The 14398-nt window shown below is 42.1% G+C and overlaps 1 protein-coding gene across 1 annotated transcript in view; it reads right to left on the reverse strand.

The window, feature by feature from the left end:
• The window catches only part of ABCA4 (ATP binding cassette subfamily A member 4), a 125345-nt gene that overhangs the window by 95078 nt on the left and 15869 nt on the right, over nucleotides 1-14398 (reverse strand). The gene's annotated exons all lie outside the window — the stretch shown is intronic.

The raw sequence follows: 14398 nt of genomic DNA on the forward strand, positions 1-14398 counted from the left end.
CCACGCGGCGATGCAGAGCTGTTTGTGTGTTTTCCACCGCGGTGGGGAACGTGGAAGTTCACAAGCTTGCTGGCTCCAAGTCCCAGAGCCTGAGGTGAACACCTTGTTTTCCGGAAATCAAGTGCAAGTCCTGAATGAATAACTTCATTCTTCATAGTTTCAAAAATGATTGAATCACCGAGTCTCTGTTTTTTAGGACTGAATTCTAACTTTTAAGATTGTGATTTTCAAACTCAAGTGTGCATCTTGAGTAGGCCTGGAGGGGAATCTTCATTTTAACAAGCTCAACATATAATTCTGATTCATGCATTTATGGACCACAAGCCACAAGCCTTGCCTTTTTATTTGCCAGTGTGGCTCTCCTAAATGATGGGTGTACTGATCCAGCTGCGGCAGAGAAGAGGAGCAGGTGGAGTCAGGCTTTGAGCAGCCCAGCCTCCTATTTCTAGCTGTGGTCCTGCTCCACTCTCTCCTGGCTGTAGGTGCAGGAGCCCTCGTATTCTCTCTGACTCTGAACTGAAGAATAAGTGTACGTACACTCTTGGAGCATCAACATTTCAGGCTTACTTTCTAACTGTAATATGAAAGGCTTTGTTACATATGAGAGCTACAAAGCAGACAGGTGGAGAATTTTCTAGAGGAAGGAGCAGCAAAGCCACCAGTGAAACTATACCCCTGAGAAGAGTCTTCTCTCCTTAACCTTAACACTGGGCCTAGGTTTTGGTCTTGCCATGACTACTTTTCAAACTCCTTGAAAATAGCTTCAGTGTATGTTGGGCAAAGCGCTTTAATTGCCGAGAAGAACAGGTAGGAAGGGAGGAAGCCAGCAGGTAAAAATGTGTGCCAATGGCAAGATATCACTCAGTCCTGTAGACTCTCCCTCCTAGCTATCTCCAATAAGATCTGTCACAGATGAAAGGGGATCTAAGATACACATCAATTAAAATGCCATTGTGGACCTTATTTTTTTTTATTTTGATCTGAACAAACCAGCTGTAACGATCAGAGGGAAAGTGAACATAACTGGGTATTTGGTAATATTGAGGAATTAATGTTAATTTTGTTGGATGTGATCATAGCACTGTGGTTTTGTTAAAACAAGTAAGTTTTTATGTTAGAGATACATAGGGAAATATGTGAGGATGAAATGTTGTCTGTGGTTTGCTTTAAAAGACTTCAGGGAGGTTTAGAGGAAGATGGCGGAAGAGTAGGACACGGAGATCACCTTCCTCCCCACAGATACAACAGAAATACATCTACACGTGGAACAACTCCTACAGAACATCTACTGAATGCCGGCAGAAGACCTCAGACCTCCCAAAGAGGGGCAAACTCCCAAAGAGGGGCAAGAAACTCCCCACGTACCTGGGTAGGGCAAAAGAAAAAAGAAAAAACAGAGACAAAAGAATAGGGACGGGACCTGCACCAGTGGGAGGGAGCTGTGAAGGAGGAAAAGTTTCCACACACTAGGAAGCCCCTTCGCGGGCGGAGACTGCGGGAGGCGGAAGGGGGAGCTTCGAAGCCGCGGAGGAGAGCACAGCAACAGGGGTGCGGAGGGCAAAGCGGGGAGATTCCCGCACAGAGGATCAGGGCCGACCGGCACTCACCAGCCCGAGAGGCTTGTCTGCTCACCCGCAGGGGCGGGCGGGGCTGGGAGCTGAGGCTCGGGCTTCGGTCGGAGCGCCGGGAGAGGGCTGGGGTTGGCGGCGTGAACACAGCCTGCAGGAGGTTAGTGCGCCACGGCTGGCCGGGAGGGAGTCCGGGGAAAAGTCTGGACCTACCGAAGACGCAAGAGACTTTTTCTTCCCTCTTTCTTTCCTGGTGCGTGAGGAGAGGGGTTTAAGAACGCTGCTTAAAGGAGCTCCAGAGAAGGGCGCGAGCCGCGGCTAAAAGCACGGACCCCAAAGACGGGCGGGAGACGCTAAGGCTGCTGCTGCCACCACCAAGGGGCCTGTGTGTGAGCACAGGTCACTATCCACACCCCTCTTCCGGGGAGCCTGTGCAGCCCGCCACTGCCAGGGTCCCGGGATGCAGAGACAACTTCCCCGGGAGAACGCACGGTGGGCCTCAGGCTGGTGCAACGTAACGCCGGCCTCTACCGCCGCAGGCCCGCCCCGCACGCCGTGCCCCTCCCTCCCCCCCGGCCTGAGTGAGCCAGAGCCCCCGAATCAGCGGCTCCTTTAACCCCGTCCTATCTGAGCGAAGAACAGACGCCCTCCCGAGACCTACACGCAGAGGCGGGGCCCAATCCAAAGCTGAGCCCCTGTGAGCTGTGAGAACAAAGAAGAGAAAGGGAAATCTCTCCCAGCAGCCTCAGAAGCAGCGGATTAAAGCTCCACAATCAACTTGATGTACCCTGCATCTGTGGAATACATGAATAGACAACGAGTCATCCCAAATTGAGGAGGTGGGCTTCGAGAGCAAGATCTATGATTTTTTCCCCTTTTCCTCTTTTTGTGTGTATGTGTCTGTGTGAGATTTTGTCTGTATAGTTTTGCTTCCACCATTTGTCCTAGGGTTCTATCCGTCCATTGTTTTTTTTTAAATTTTTTTCTTAATAATTAATTTTAATAACTTTATTATACTTTTCTTTCTTTCTTTCTTTCCTTCCTTCCTTCCATCCTTCCTTCCCTCCTTTAGACAACGAATCATCCCAAATTGAGGAGATGGACTTTGAGAGCAAGATTTATGATTTTTTCCCCTTTACCTCTTTTTGTGAGGGTGTATGTGTATGCTTCTGTGTAAGATTTTGTCTGTATAGCTTTGCTTCCAACATTTGTCCTAAGGTTCTATCCGTCCCTCTTTTTTTTCTAAATAATTATTTTTTAATTCAATAACTTTATTTTATTTCATTTTATTTTACTGTATCTTCTTTTCTTTCTTTTTTCCTTCCTTCCCTCCTTCCTTCCTTCCTCCCTCCCTCCCTCCTTTCTTTCCTTCTTGCCTTCTTTTCCCCTTCCTTCCTTCCTTCCTTCCTTTCTTTCTTTCTTTCTTCATACTTCTACTAATTCTCTCTACTTTTTATTCTGAGCCGTGAGGATGAAAGGCTCTTGGTGCTCCAGCCAGGAGTCAGGGCTCTGCCTCTGAGGTGGGAGAGCCAACTTCAGGACACTGGTCAACAAGAGACCTCCCAGCTCCACATAATATCAAACGGCGAAAATCTCCCAGAGGCCTCCATCTTAACACCAGCACCCAGCTTCACTCAACGACCAGCAAGCTACAGTGCTGGACAACCTATGCCAAACAACTAGCAAAACAGGAACACAACCCCATCCATTAGCAGAGAGGCTGCCTAAAATCATAATAAGTCCACAGACACCCCAAAACACACCACCAGACATGGACCTGCCCACTAGAGAGACAAGATCCAGCCTCATCCACCACAACACAGGCACTAGTCCCCTCCACCAGGAAGCCTACACAACCCACTGAACCAACCTTAGCCACTGGAGACACACATCAAAAACAACGGGAACTACAAACCTGCAGCCTGCAAAAAGGAGACCCCAAACACAGTAAGATAACCAAAATGAGAAGACAGAAAAACACACAGCAGATGAAGGAGCAAGATAAAAACCCACCAGACCTAACAAATGAAGAGGAAATAGGCAGTCTACCTGAAAAAGAATTCAGAATAATGATAGTAAGGATGATCCAAAATCTTGGAAATAGAATGGACAAAATGCAAGAAACATTTAACAAGGACCTAAAAGAACTAAAGATGAAACAAGCAATGATGAACAACACAATAAATGAAATTAAAAGTACTCTAGGTGGAATCAATAGCAGAATAACTGAGGCAGAAGAACGGATAAGTGACCTGGAAGATAAAATAGTGGAAATAACTACTGCAGAGCAGAATAAAGAAAAAAGAATGAAAAGAACTGAGGACAGTCTCAGAGACCTCTGGGACAACATCAAATGCACCAACATTTGAATTATAGGGGTCCCAGAAGAAGAAGAGAAGAAGAAAGGGACTGAGAAAATATTTGAAGAGATTATAGTTGAAAACTTCCCTAATATGGGAAAGGAAATAGTTAATCAAGTCCAGGAAGCACAGAGAGTCCCATACAGGATAAATCCAAGGAGAAATATGCCAAGACACATATTAATCAAACTGTCAAAAATTAAATACAAAGAAAACATATTAAAAGCAGCAAGGGAAAAACAACAAATAACACACAAGGGAATTCCCATAAGGTTAACAGCTGATCTTTCAGCAGAAACCCTGCAAGCCAGAAGGGAGTGGCAGGACATACTGAAAGTGATGAAGGAAGAAAACCTGCAACCAAGATTACTCTACCCAGCAAGGATCTCATTCAGATTTGATGGAGAAATTAAAACCTTTACAGACAAGCAAAAGCTGAGAGAGTTCAGCACCACCAAACCAGCTTTACAACAAATGCTAAAGGAACTTCTCTAGACAAGAAACACAAAAGAAGGAAAAGACCTATAATAAGAAACCCAAAACAATTCAGAAAATGGGAATAGGAATATACATATCGGTAATTACCTTAAATGTAAATGGACTAAATGCTCCCACCAAAAGACACAGATTGGCTGAATGGATACAAAAACAAGACCCACATATATGCTGTCTACAAGAGACCCACTTCAGACCTAGAGACACATACAGACTGAAAGTAAGGGGATGGAAAAAGATATTCCATGCACATGGAAACCAAAAGAAAGCTGGAGTAGTAATTCTCATATCAGACAAAATAGACTTTAAAATAAAGACTATTAGAAGGGACAAAGAAGGATACTACATAATGATCAAGGGATCGATCCAAGAAGCAGATATAAAAATTGTAAATATTTATGCATCCAACATAGGAGCACCTCAATACATACGGCAAATACTAACAACCATAAAAGGGGAAATCGACAGTAACACATTCATAGCTGGGGACTTTAACACCCCACTTTCACCAGTGGACACATATTGCAAAATGAAAATAAATAAGGAAACACAGACTTTAAATGATACATTTAAAAAGATGGACTTAATGGATATTTATAGGACACTCCATCCAAAAACAACAGAAGACACATTTTTCTCAAGTGCTCTTGGAATGTTCTCCAGGATAGATCATATCTTGGGTCACAAATCAAGCATTGGTAAATATAAGAAAATTGAAATTGTATCAAGTATCTTTTCCGACCACAACGCCATGAGACTAGATATCAATTACAGGAAAAGATCTGTAAAAAATTCAAACACATGGAGGCTAAACAATACACTACTTAATAATGAAGTGATCACTGAAGAAATCAAAGAGGAAATCAAAAAATACCTAGAAACAAATGACAATGGAGACACAACGACCCAAAACCTATGGGATGCAGCAAAAGCAGTTCTAAGAGGGAAGTTTATAGCAATACAAGCTCACCTTAAGAAGCAGGAAACATCTCGAATAAACAACCTAACCTTGCACCTCAAGCAATTAGAAAAAGAAGAACAAAAATACCCCAAAGGTAGCAGAAGGAAAGAAATCATAAAGATCAGATCAGAAACAAATGAAAAAGAAATGAAGGAAACAATAGTAAAGATCAATAAAACTAAAAGCTGGTACTTTGAGAAGATAAACAAAATTGATAAACCATTAGCCAGACTCATCAAGAAAAAAAGGGAGAAGACTCAAATCAATAGAATTAGAAATGAAAAAGGAGAAGTAACAACTGACACTGCAGAAATACATAAGATCATGAGAGATTACTACAAGCAACTCTATGCCAATAAAATGGACAACCTGGAAGAAATGGACACATTCTTAGAAATGCACAACCAGCTGAGACTGAATCAGGAAGAAATAGAAAATATGAACAGACCAATCACAAGCACTGAAATTGAAACTGTGATTAAAAATCTTCCAATAAACAAAAGCCCAGGACCAGATGGCTTCACAGGAGAATTCTATCAAACATTTAGAGAAGAGCTAACACCTATCCTTCTCAAACTCTTCCAAAATATAGGAGAGGGAGGAACACTCCCAAATTCCTTCTACGAGGCCACCATCACCTTGATACCAAAACCAGACAAGGATGTCACAAAGAAAGAAAACTACAGGCCAATATCACTGATGAACGTAGATGCAAAAATCCTCAACAAAATACTAGCAAACAGAATCCAACAGCACATTAAACGGATCATTCACCATGATCAAGTGGGGGTTATTCCAGGAATGCAAGGATTCTTCAATATATGCAAATCAATCAACGTGATACACCATATTAACAAATTGAAGGAGAAAAACCATATGATCATCTCAATAGATGCAGAGAAAGCTTTTGACAAAATTCAACACCCATTTATGATAAAAACCCTGCAGAAAGTAGGCATAGAGGGAACATTCTTCAACATAATAAAGGCCATATATGACAAGCCCACAGCCAACATCGTCCTCAATGGTGAAAAACTGAAAGCATTTCCACTAAGATCAGGAACAAGTCAAGGTTGCCCAGTCTCACCACTCTTATTCAACATAGTTTTGGAAGTTTTAGCCACAGCAATCAGAGAAGAAAAGGAAATAAAAGGAATCCAAATCGGAAAAGAAGAAGTAAAATTGTCACTTTTTGCAGATGACATGATATTATACATAGAGAATCCTAAAGATGCTACCAGAAAACTACTAGAGCTAATCAACAAATCTGGTAAAGTAGCAGGATACAAAATTAATGCACAGAAATCTCTGGCATTCCTATACACTAATGATGAAAAATCTGAAAGTGAAATCAAGAAACCTCTCCCATTCACCACTGCAACAAAAAGAATAAAATATCTAGGAATAAACCTACCTAAAGAGACAAAAGACCTGTATGCAGAAAATTATAAGACACTGATGAAAGAAATTAAAGATGATACAAGTAGATGGAGAGATACCATGTTCGTGGATTGGAAGAATCAATATTGTGAAAATGACTCTAGTACCCAAAGCAATCTATAGATTCAATGCAATCCCTATCAAACTACCACTGGCATTTTTCACAGAACTAGAACAAAAAATTTCACAATTTGTATGGAAACACAAAAGACCCCGAATAGCCAAAGCAATCTTGAGAACGAAAAATGGAGCTGGAGGAATCAGGCTCCCTGACTTCAGACTATACTACAAAGCTACAGTAATCAAGACAGTACGGTACTGGCACAAAAACAGAAAGATAGATCAATGGAACAGGATAGAAAACCCAGAGATAAACCCACGCACATATGGACACCTTATCTTTGATCAAGGTGGCAGGAATGTACAGTGGAGAAAGGACAGCCTCTTCAATAAGTGGTGCTGGGAAAACTGGACAGGTGTATGTAAAAGTATGAGATTAGATCACTCCCTAACACCATACACAAAAATAAGCTCAAAATGGATTAAAGACCGAAATGTAAGGCCACAAACTATCAAACTCTTAGAGGAAAACATAGGCAGAACACTCTATGACATAAATCACAGCAAGATCCTTTTTGACCCACCTCCTAGAGAAATGGAAATAAAAACAAAAATAAACAAATGGGACCTAATGAAACTTCAAAGCTTTTGCACAGCAAAGGAAACCATAAACAAGACCAAAAGACAACCCTCAGAATGGGAGATAATATTTGCAAATGAAGCAACTGACAAAGGATTCATCTCCAAAATTTACAAGCATCTCATGCAGCTCAAAAACAAAAAAAACAAACAACCCAATCCAAAAATAGGCAGAAGACCTAAATAGACATTTCTCCAAAGAAGATATACAGACTGCCAACAAACACATGAAAGAATGCTCAACATCATTAATCATTAGAGAAATGCAAATCAAAACTACAATGAGATATCATCTCACCCCGGTCAGAATGGCCATCATCACAAAATCTAGAAACAATAAGTGCTGGAGAGGGTGTGGAGAAAAGGGAACACTCTTGCACTGCTGGTGGGAATGTGAATTGGTACAGCCACTATGGAGAACAGTATGGAGGTTCCTTAAAAAACTACAAATAGAACTACTATATGACCCAGCAATCCTACTACTGGGCATATACCCTGAGAAAACCAAAATTCAAAAAGAGTCATGTACCAAAATGTTCATTGCAGCTCTATTTACAATAGCCAGGAGATGGAAACAACCTAAGTGCCCATCATCGGATGAATGGATAAAGAAGATGTGGCACATATATACAATGGAATATTACTCAGCCATAAAAAGGAACGAAATTGAGTTATTTGTAGTGAGGTGGATGGACCTAGAGTCTGTCATACAGAGTGAAGTAAGTCAGAAAGAGAAAGACAAATACCGTATGCTAACACATATATATGGAATTTAAGAAATAAAATGTCATGAAGAACCTAGGGGTAAGACAGGAATAAAGACACAGAACTACTGGAGAACGGACTTGAGGATATGGGGAGGGGGAAGGGTGAGCTGTGACAGGGCGAGAGAGAGGCATGGACATATATACAGTAACAAACGTAAGGTAGATAGCTAGTGGGAAGCAGCCGCATGGGACAGTGATATCGGCTCAGTGCTTTTTGACTGCCTGGAGGGGTGGGATAGGGAGGGTGGGAGGGAGGGAGATGCAAGAGGGTAGAGATATGGGAACATATATATATGTATAACTGATTCACTTTGTTATAAAGCAGAAACTAACACACCATTGTAAAGTAATTATACCCCAATAAAGATGTTAAAAAAAAAAAAAAAGACTTCAGGGAATAAAAGGAACAGAAGAAACAGGAATAGCCAAATGTTCATAATAGTTGAACCTGGGTGATGGGTACAAGGGGGTCATTATATTTTTCTCTCTACTTTTATAGTTATTTCTATAACAAAATTTTCAAAAATTTTTTTTTCATGCATAAATAAATGAACGAATCAGTCAATATTCTCTCCTCTGTTTTTTCCTTCCTCACTAGACTGCCTTTGCTCAGGCTCTCCTTGCTTCTGTCTCAGAACATTTTATCAGAACAGCCTTCTTCCTGTCCCCTCGCCCCTAGTCTCCCTCCTTCCAATGTACCCTCCACACTATAGCCTGAGTTACCCAACAGGCCAATCCAATCATGTCACTTCTCCTGCACAAAGATCCTCCATGGCCCCCTGCTGCCTCCAGGAAAGAAGGTCAATACCCATGCTGGACACACCTGGACTCTTGTGAGCTGGTGCTTGGCTCCCTCTCTAGCCTTCTCTCTTGCTTCTCTTCCAGCATCCAGACTTCGTTCTACATTCCCTAAAGTGTTGGTCCCTTTCTCATGCCTCCTGGCTCTGCACATTGTTCCCCCTCCCCGCCTTCTCTGCCTGGTAAAGTTTTCTTCATCCTTCAAGTCTCATTCCTGATACCACTATCTATGTGAAAGACAGCGTCCCCATGGTAGAGTTAGATGATACTTCTTTTTCTATGCTTCTTTGCTTGCCCTTGCCCTGTTATGTTCTTTTTAGGTGTCCTCTTTACTTCCTTCCTTTTGCTCTGCACCACTGGTAATTATTCTACTGTTTATGTGTTATCTATCTCTCTTATTAGATTCTAAGCTCCATATAGACAGGAACTGTGTCTGTGTGCTAGGCACATAGTAGATATTCAGGCACATATTGAATATGATGAATGAATGAATACTTACATTATAGCAAGAAGCAGATTGACTATAAGTGTTTCTATGCCTGATACTCCATGAAATGGTATGCTCATTAAGGGCAGTGTATTAGTTAGGGTTCCCCAGAGAAACAGATCCAATAGGATGTATATAAATAGGAAGAGGTTTATTATAAGGAATTGGCTCATGCAGTTATGGAAGCTGGCATATTCCAAGATCTGCAGGGTGAGTTGGCAGGCTGGAGACACACAAAGAGTTGGTATTTCAGTTTGAGTCCAAAGGCAGAAAAAAACATCAATGTCACATATCAAAGTCAGTAAGGCAGGAAGAATTCTCTCTTACTTGCGGAAGGGTCTTCCCTCCTCCACCCCTTATTCCCACATTTCTTGAAAGAACAGTTCATGTTCAGTGATTCATTTCCTCACCAACACTTCCCAGTCTTCCACCTGCATCATCCTACCAAGGTGCTTTCACTAGAATTCCCAGTTTTAAAGTCTAATGGATGCTTTTGGTTCTTGTCTTTTCAGACCTCTCTGCTCTTGACACTTTTGGTCATGTTCTTTACCTTCATGACACTCATCTCACCTGGTTTTCTCTGTTCCCCCCCTGCCTAGCCCACAAGCTCTTCAGCCTCTACTTTCCCCTTATATGCTGAGATTCTCGACCTCCACACCCTCGCTCTTCTCATTCTGTACACTCTCTCTGGGTTTTTTCATTCCCTCTCTCATTTAATCTGCTACCTTTTTGTTGATGACTTCTAAATCTGCATCTCCATCCCTCAATTGTCTGTTGGACATTTGCATAACTCCAACTTGTCCTAAACTGATCACATCGTCTTCTCCCAAACCAGCTTCTGTTCCTGGATGCCCTTCCTCAATTGGTGGCACTGCCTCCTGCCCACTCACCAGAGCTGGAAGCCTGAGAGTCATCACTGATGCTTCCCCATTCCCATCCCATTGTCAAAATCCCCAGCCTGGTGATTTAGGAGCTGGTGTTGGGTCTGAGTTTGGAGCAGGATGAGCCTTCAGATTGCAGAGAGGGGAGCAAAAAGATATCTGAAAGACCGCCTTAGGAAGAAGCTGGAATCAAAGAATGGAGTCTAAAGAAGCTGTGCAGAGAAAAACAACCAGGGTCCTAGACAATGGGAGGTACCTAGAGGGACTAGAAACCCAGAGGCACAGAAAATAAGCAACTGTCACACTCATGTGTCCAGAGAGATTGGACTGCAATCAATCAGTCACAGCTCCTATCCCTTTTAATTACTTTCTCTTCTTTGTGAGTTTGTTGTCTGTTTTCCTCACTTGACTGTGGGCTGGAGATTATCCATGCCTATGTTTTGCCTAAGTGGACATCTTCTTTCCATCCCCTCTCCTTCATCTCCATAGGCTCTAGGCACACTCTGTCCTTAAAATTCCATCCTGCCTCAAATTCAACACATTAAAAGCACCTGTGTCTCTATCTATAGCTATATGTACCTATATCTATATATTGATATAGATAGGTAGATAGTTAGATAGATAGATAGATAATTTTTTAAGGTTCTTAATTTGCTTTTGAAATTATTTGACCTTGACTAACTCGTTAAATGAATGATCTGGTACAATTTCTCAGCAATCATTGCAAATACTTAGGAATGTTTGTAAAGGGAGAAAACCTGAACTATAAAACAGCTTTTTTAATTTAAAATTTCATGAATATTAAATTTAACCAGAAAGTTGAATAATATTACGTTTCTTAAACATTCAATTTAATGTTTATTAATTTTAATTCTAAAGCTTTTTCTTTGTATTTCAGAGCCATAATTTTTAATTTTCAATTCTTAAACATTTTTGTAGGCCTCTGCAAACGCTTTTTCCCTTAGATACTATGCCTATCATTTTAGGGCCTAATAGATAAGACAGCCAACCTCCCCTATTCCACCCCATCCTCACCCTACCCCTACTGGCCATAGTCAACTCATGTGAAATCACCTCACCCTCTCCAGAAAGCCTTCTTTCCCCCACCGTCATGCTCTTCCTGCCCTCCTTCTCCATGGGGTAGATGCCCCTCCTAGCTGCTCCTATAATCTTCAGTGCATTTATTTATCACTTTTATATTCGTTTGCTATTATTTTTTAAGATATTTGTCTTTCTACTACACTGTAAACTCATTAAGCATAAGAATATGCTTTGTTTTTGTATCTTCAGGGTATGGTACACAGTAAATGCTCCATAAATATGTGTTATATTAATTAATGAGAAAATAAATATACTCTAGTGGAAAAGAGGCGGAGTCTATTGTGATTTTACATTTCATGAGAGATGTTTTTACAAGGTATGATGGTGACTTACCGGAAGGGGGTGGTCAGTTCCACCTGGGGACGGGGAAGGTAACACTTGGCTAATGTTTGAAAGAAGAGAAGGTGATGATCATGAGGATGAGGGCAGTAATTATGGACAGAACGGGAGGACCAGGAATTCCAGGTGGAGGGAGGAATGTAAGGAGAGATGGCAAGAGAGACTGGAGAGACAGCCAGACCAGAACAAAACCAGAAATTTGGGGAAGAGGGAACAGGAGGAACAACTGCTTGAGATGCATTTGTGTGTCTGGTTACCATTTTCTTTTTCAGTCTTGTTAATAATTTAATAATATTCATTATACAAATATTTACTGAGTTCCAGCTGAGTGCCAGGTACCATAGCTGCAATGCCTTTCCTAGCTCTTTCCAGTGGAGATGGTAAATAATGAAGGTCTTATACTCACACTTTCATTTTAGATACCAACTACATCTCAGAACAGTGCCGGTCCCCCCAGGGGACACTTCATACGTATCTGGTCACCAATTGTCTGACTGATGTTGCCATAAATTACAAAATAAATTTCCCAGGGCTCCCTCTTCTGTTATCTATTCAAATTCACATGGACTGTTCCTGCCAAAAGAACCGGAAGGGACTATAAATTTATTTGAATGGAAATGTGAAACCATTTCTGGAAAAAAGGTCACAGACCAAAATGGCAAATATCATCACTCACACACGCGCGCGCGCGCGCACACACACACACACACACACACCACTGCTTCCTATGCCAAATAAGTTCTCTTAATTTCCCAAACAACAGGTAACCCTTCCATGTCACGACTGGCCTCAGCACTGCCAACCCAAGTTCAAGGTCTGATTAGACCTTGTAAGGAAGGAAGGTTGGATATACAAATAGGGCTCTTGAAAAGGTATGTCTCTATCATCTCCCATCGGCTTTGGTTGATTTGAGGGGTCCCTGGGCCTTGATCCAGTACTTAAGAAATGGATACAAGGTCCCAGCCAGTAGCCAAGAAGATTCTGGCTACATGAGGTGGTCTCTGGGTTCCCAAGGGACAAGATACATGTCTGTCCTTTGGGACTGTGTAATATTTTTTCTTAAGGCAGAATAAGGCATGTTAGCTACTAAAAAAGTCTTATTTGAGCAATTCTTGCTGATGCTTTGGATCCAATGGGTTAATCAAACAGCTGTCACTCTGCCAGCACACAAAAGGAATGTTTTATGAGTTGAAATTTTTGTTTTACTTTCTCTGATTCAAAGAAGGCCATCTGGAAAACAGTATTGATTTCTAAGTTGAGGATCTATCTAACACAAGGGTAAATAGGTAGCCTTGGGTTAAAAGTGTCTTTATAGGGATAATGCGGCCTCTGGGAGCTGGTGGAAGGCTCTGGAGTAAGGGATGAGCTGCTGCCTTTGAAGCACCCAGACAGAGGTGAAGAACAGATGAAACGGTGGGCAGACAGTGAGGGGCCCACTGTGTTTAATTGTGGGCCGCTACAGGAAATCCAGATTTATCCGGTAGGGAAGTTGTTGCTAGGCAACTGGAGGAATGTAGATTTGAAGCATGTTTGCTGCAACCTGACAGTTGTGAAGCATCAGATGAAAAGAGAGGAAGCCAGCTTCAGTGGTGAGGGGGCAACCAGGAGGGGACACCCTGAGTACCAGGAAGTGCGTCATGAGTGGAGAATTCAGACTAAATCACTCAGAGCAGGGGGGAAATGCCAAACTGTCTCTACCGGGAGAGGTCACAGAGACATGCTGTTTCCCAGGACTGGAGTGGGCAGAGAGTCTGAACGAGAGGGTGGGCTCTTGAACAGACAAGTTATGGGACTTTTTTTGGCTCAACAGAAACTGGGCCTTTTTCTCTCTGAGGTGACTTCAGTCTTGGTATTTGTGGTCGATGAAAGCAAAATTGGTTTTGGAATCTATGGGAAGTCAAAAGACGACCCCATGAGATAGACCTCTTACTAGTCTGAGGGTCGGAGGAAGGAGAATGTCCCACGTAAGTGTTTGAGGAGGATGCTTCTGGGAGTGGAGCAATGGGGGCGGGGCACAGTGGGGCCTTCCACAAAGCAGCTGCATTCTAGTTTTTGTAAGAGTAAAAATGCTTTCTGTTTCAAAGCACTTTTCCAACTCTTCTCTAATGTGAATTTCACCACTGGATCCCATGAGATACATGGAATAGGTTTTGCTATCTCAGTTTTACAGATGGAGCGGCTGAGTTCCTTTTAAATGACAGCAAGAAAGGAGCCAGTGCAGATCCAGGACCCAGTCCCTGACCACCAGGAGATCTCTGTGGGCCCCAGTTGGCTGCCCACCCTCTGGTCCTCTCACTACTGGGTCCTGTGCTCAGGGGAGAAGCTGATTACTTCATAAGGAGAGTTAAGGAAGAACCTGTGGCTATATTGAGAGCCTTTAGGAAAGGACATATGTTAATGGTAAGTAGGAAAGAAATTTTAACGCAAAAGCTCTTAACTTGGGGTCTGACTTCAGAGGCTCCAAGAGCCCCACCCTCTGTGTGTCTGTGTGAACTTATATTT

This window comes from Aethalodelphis obliquidens, unplaced genomic scaffold (genome assembly GCF_003676395.1).
Source record: "Aethalodelphis obliquidens isolate GAN/ISIS:26980383/991018 unplaced genomic scaffold, ASM367639v1 scaffold13, whole genome shotgun sequence".
Lineage (NCBI taxonomy): Eukaryota > Metazoa > Chordata > Mammalia > Artiodactyla > Delphinidae > Aethalodelphis > Aethalodelphis obliquidens.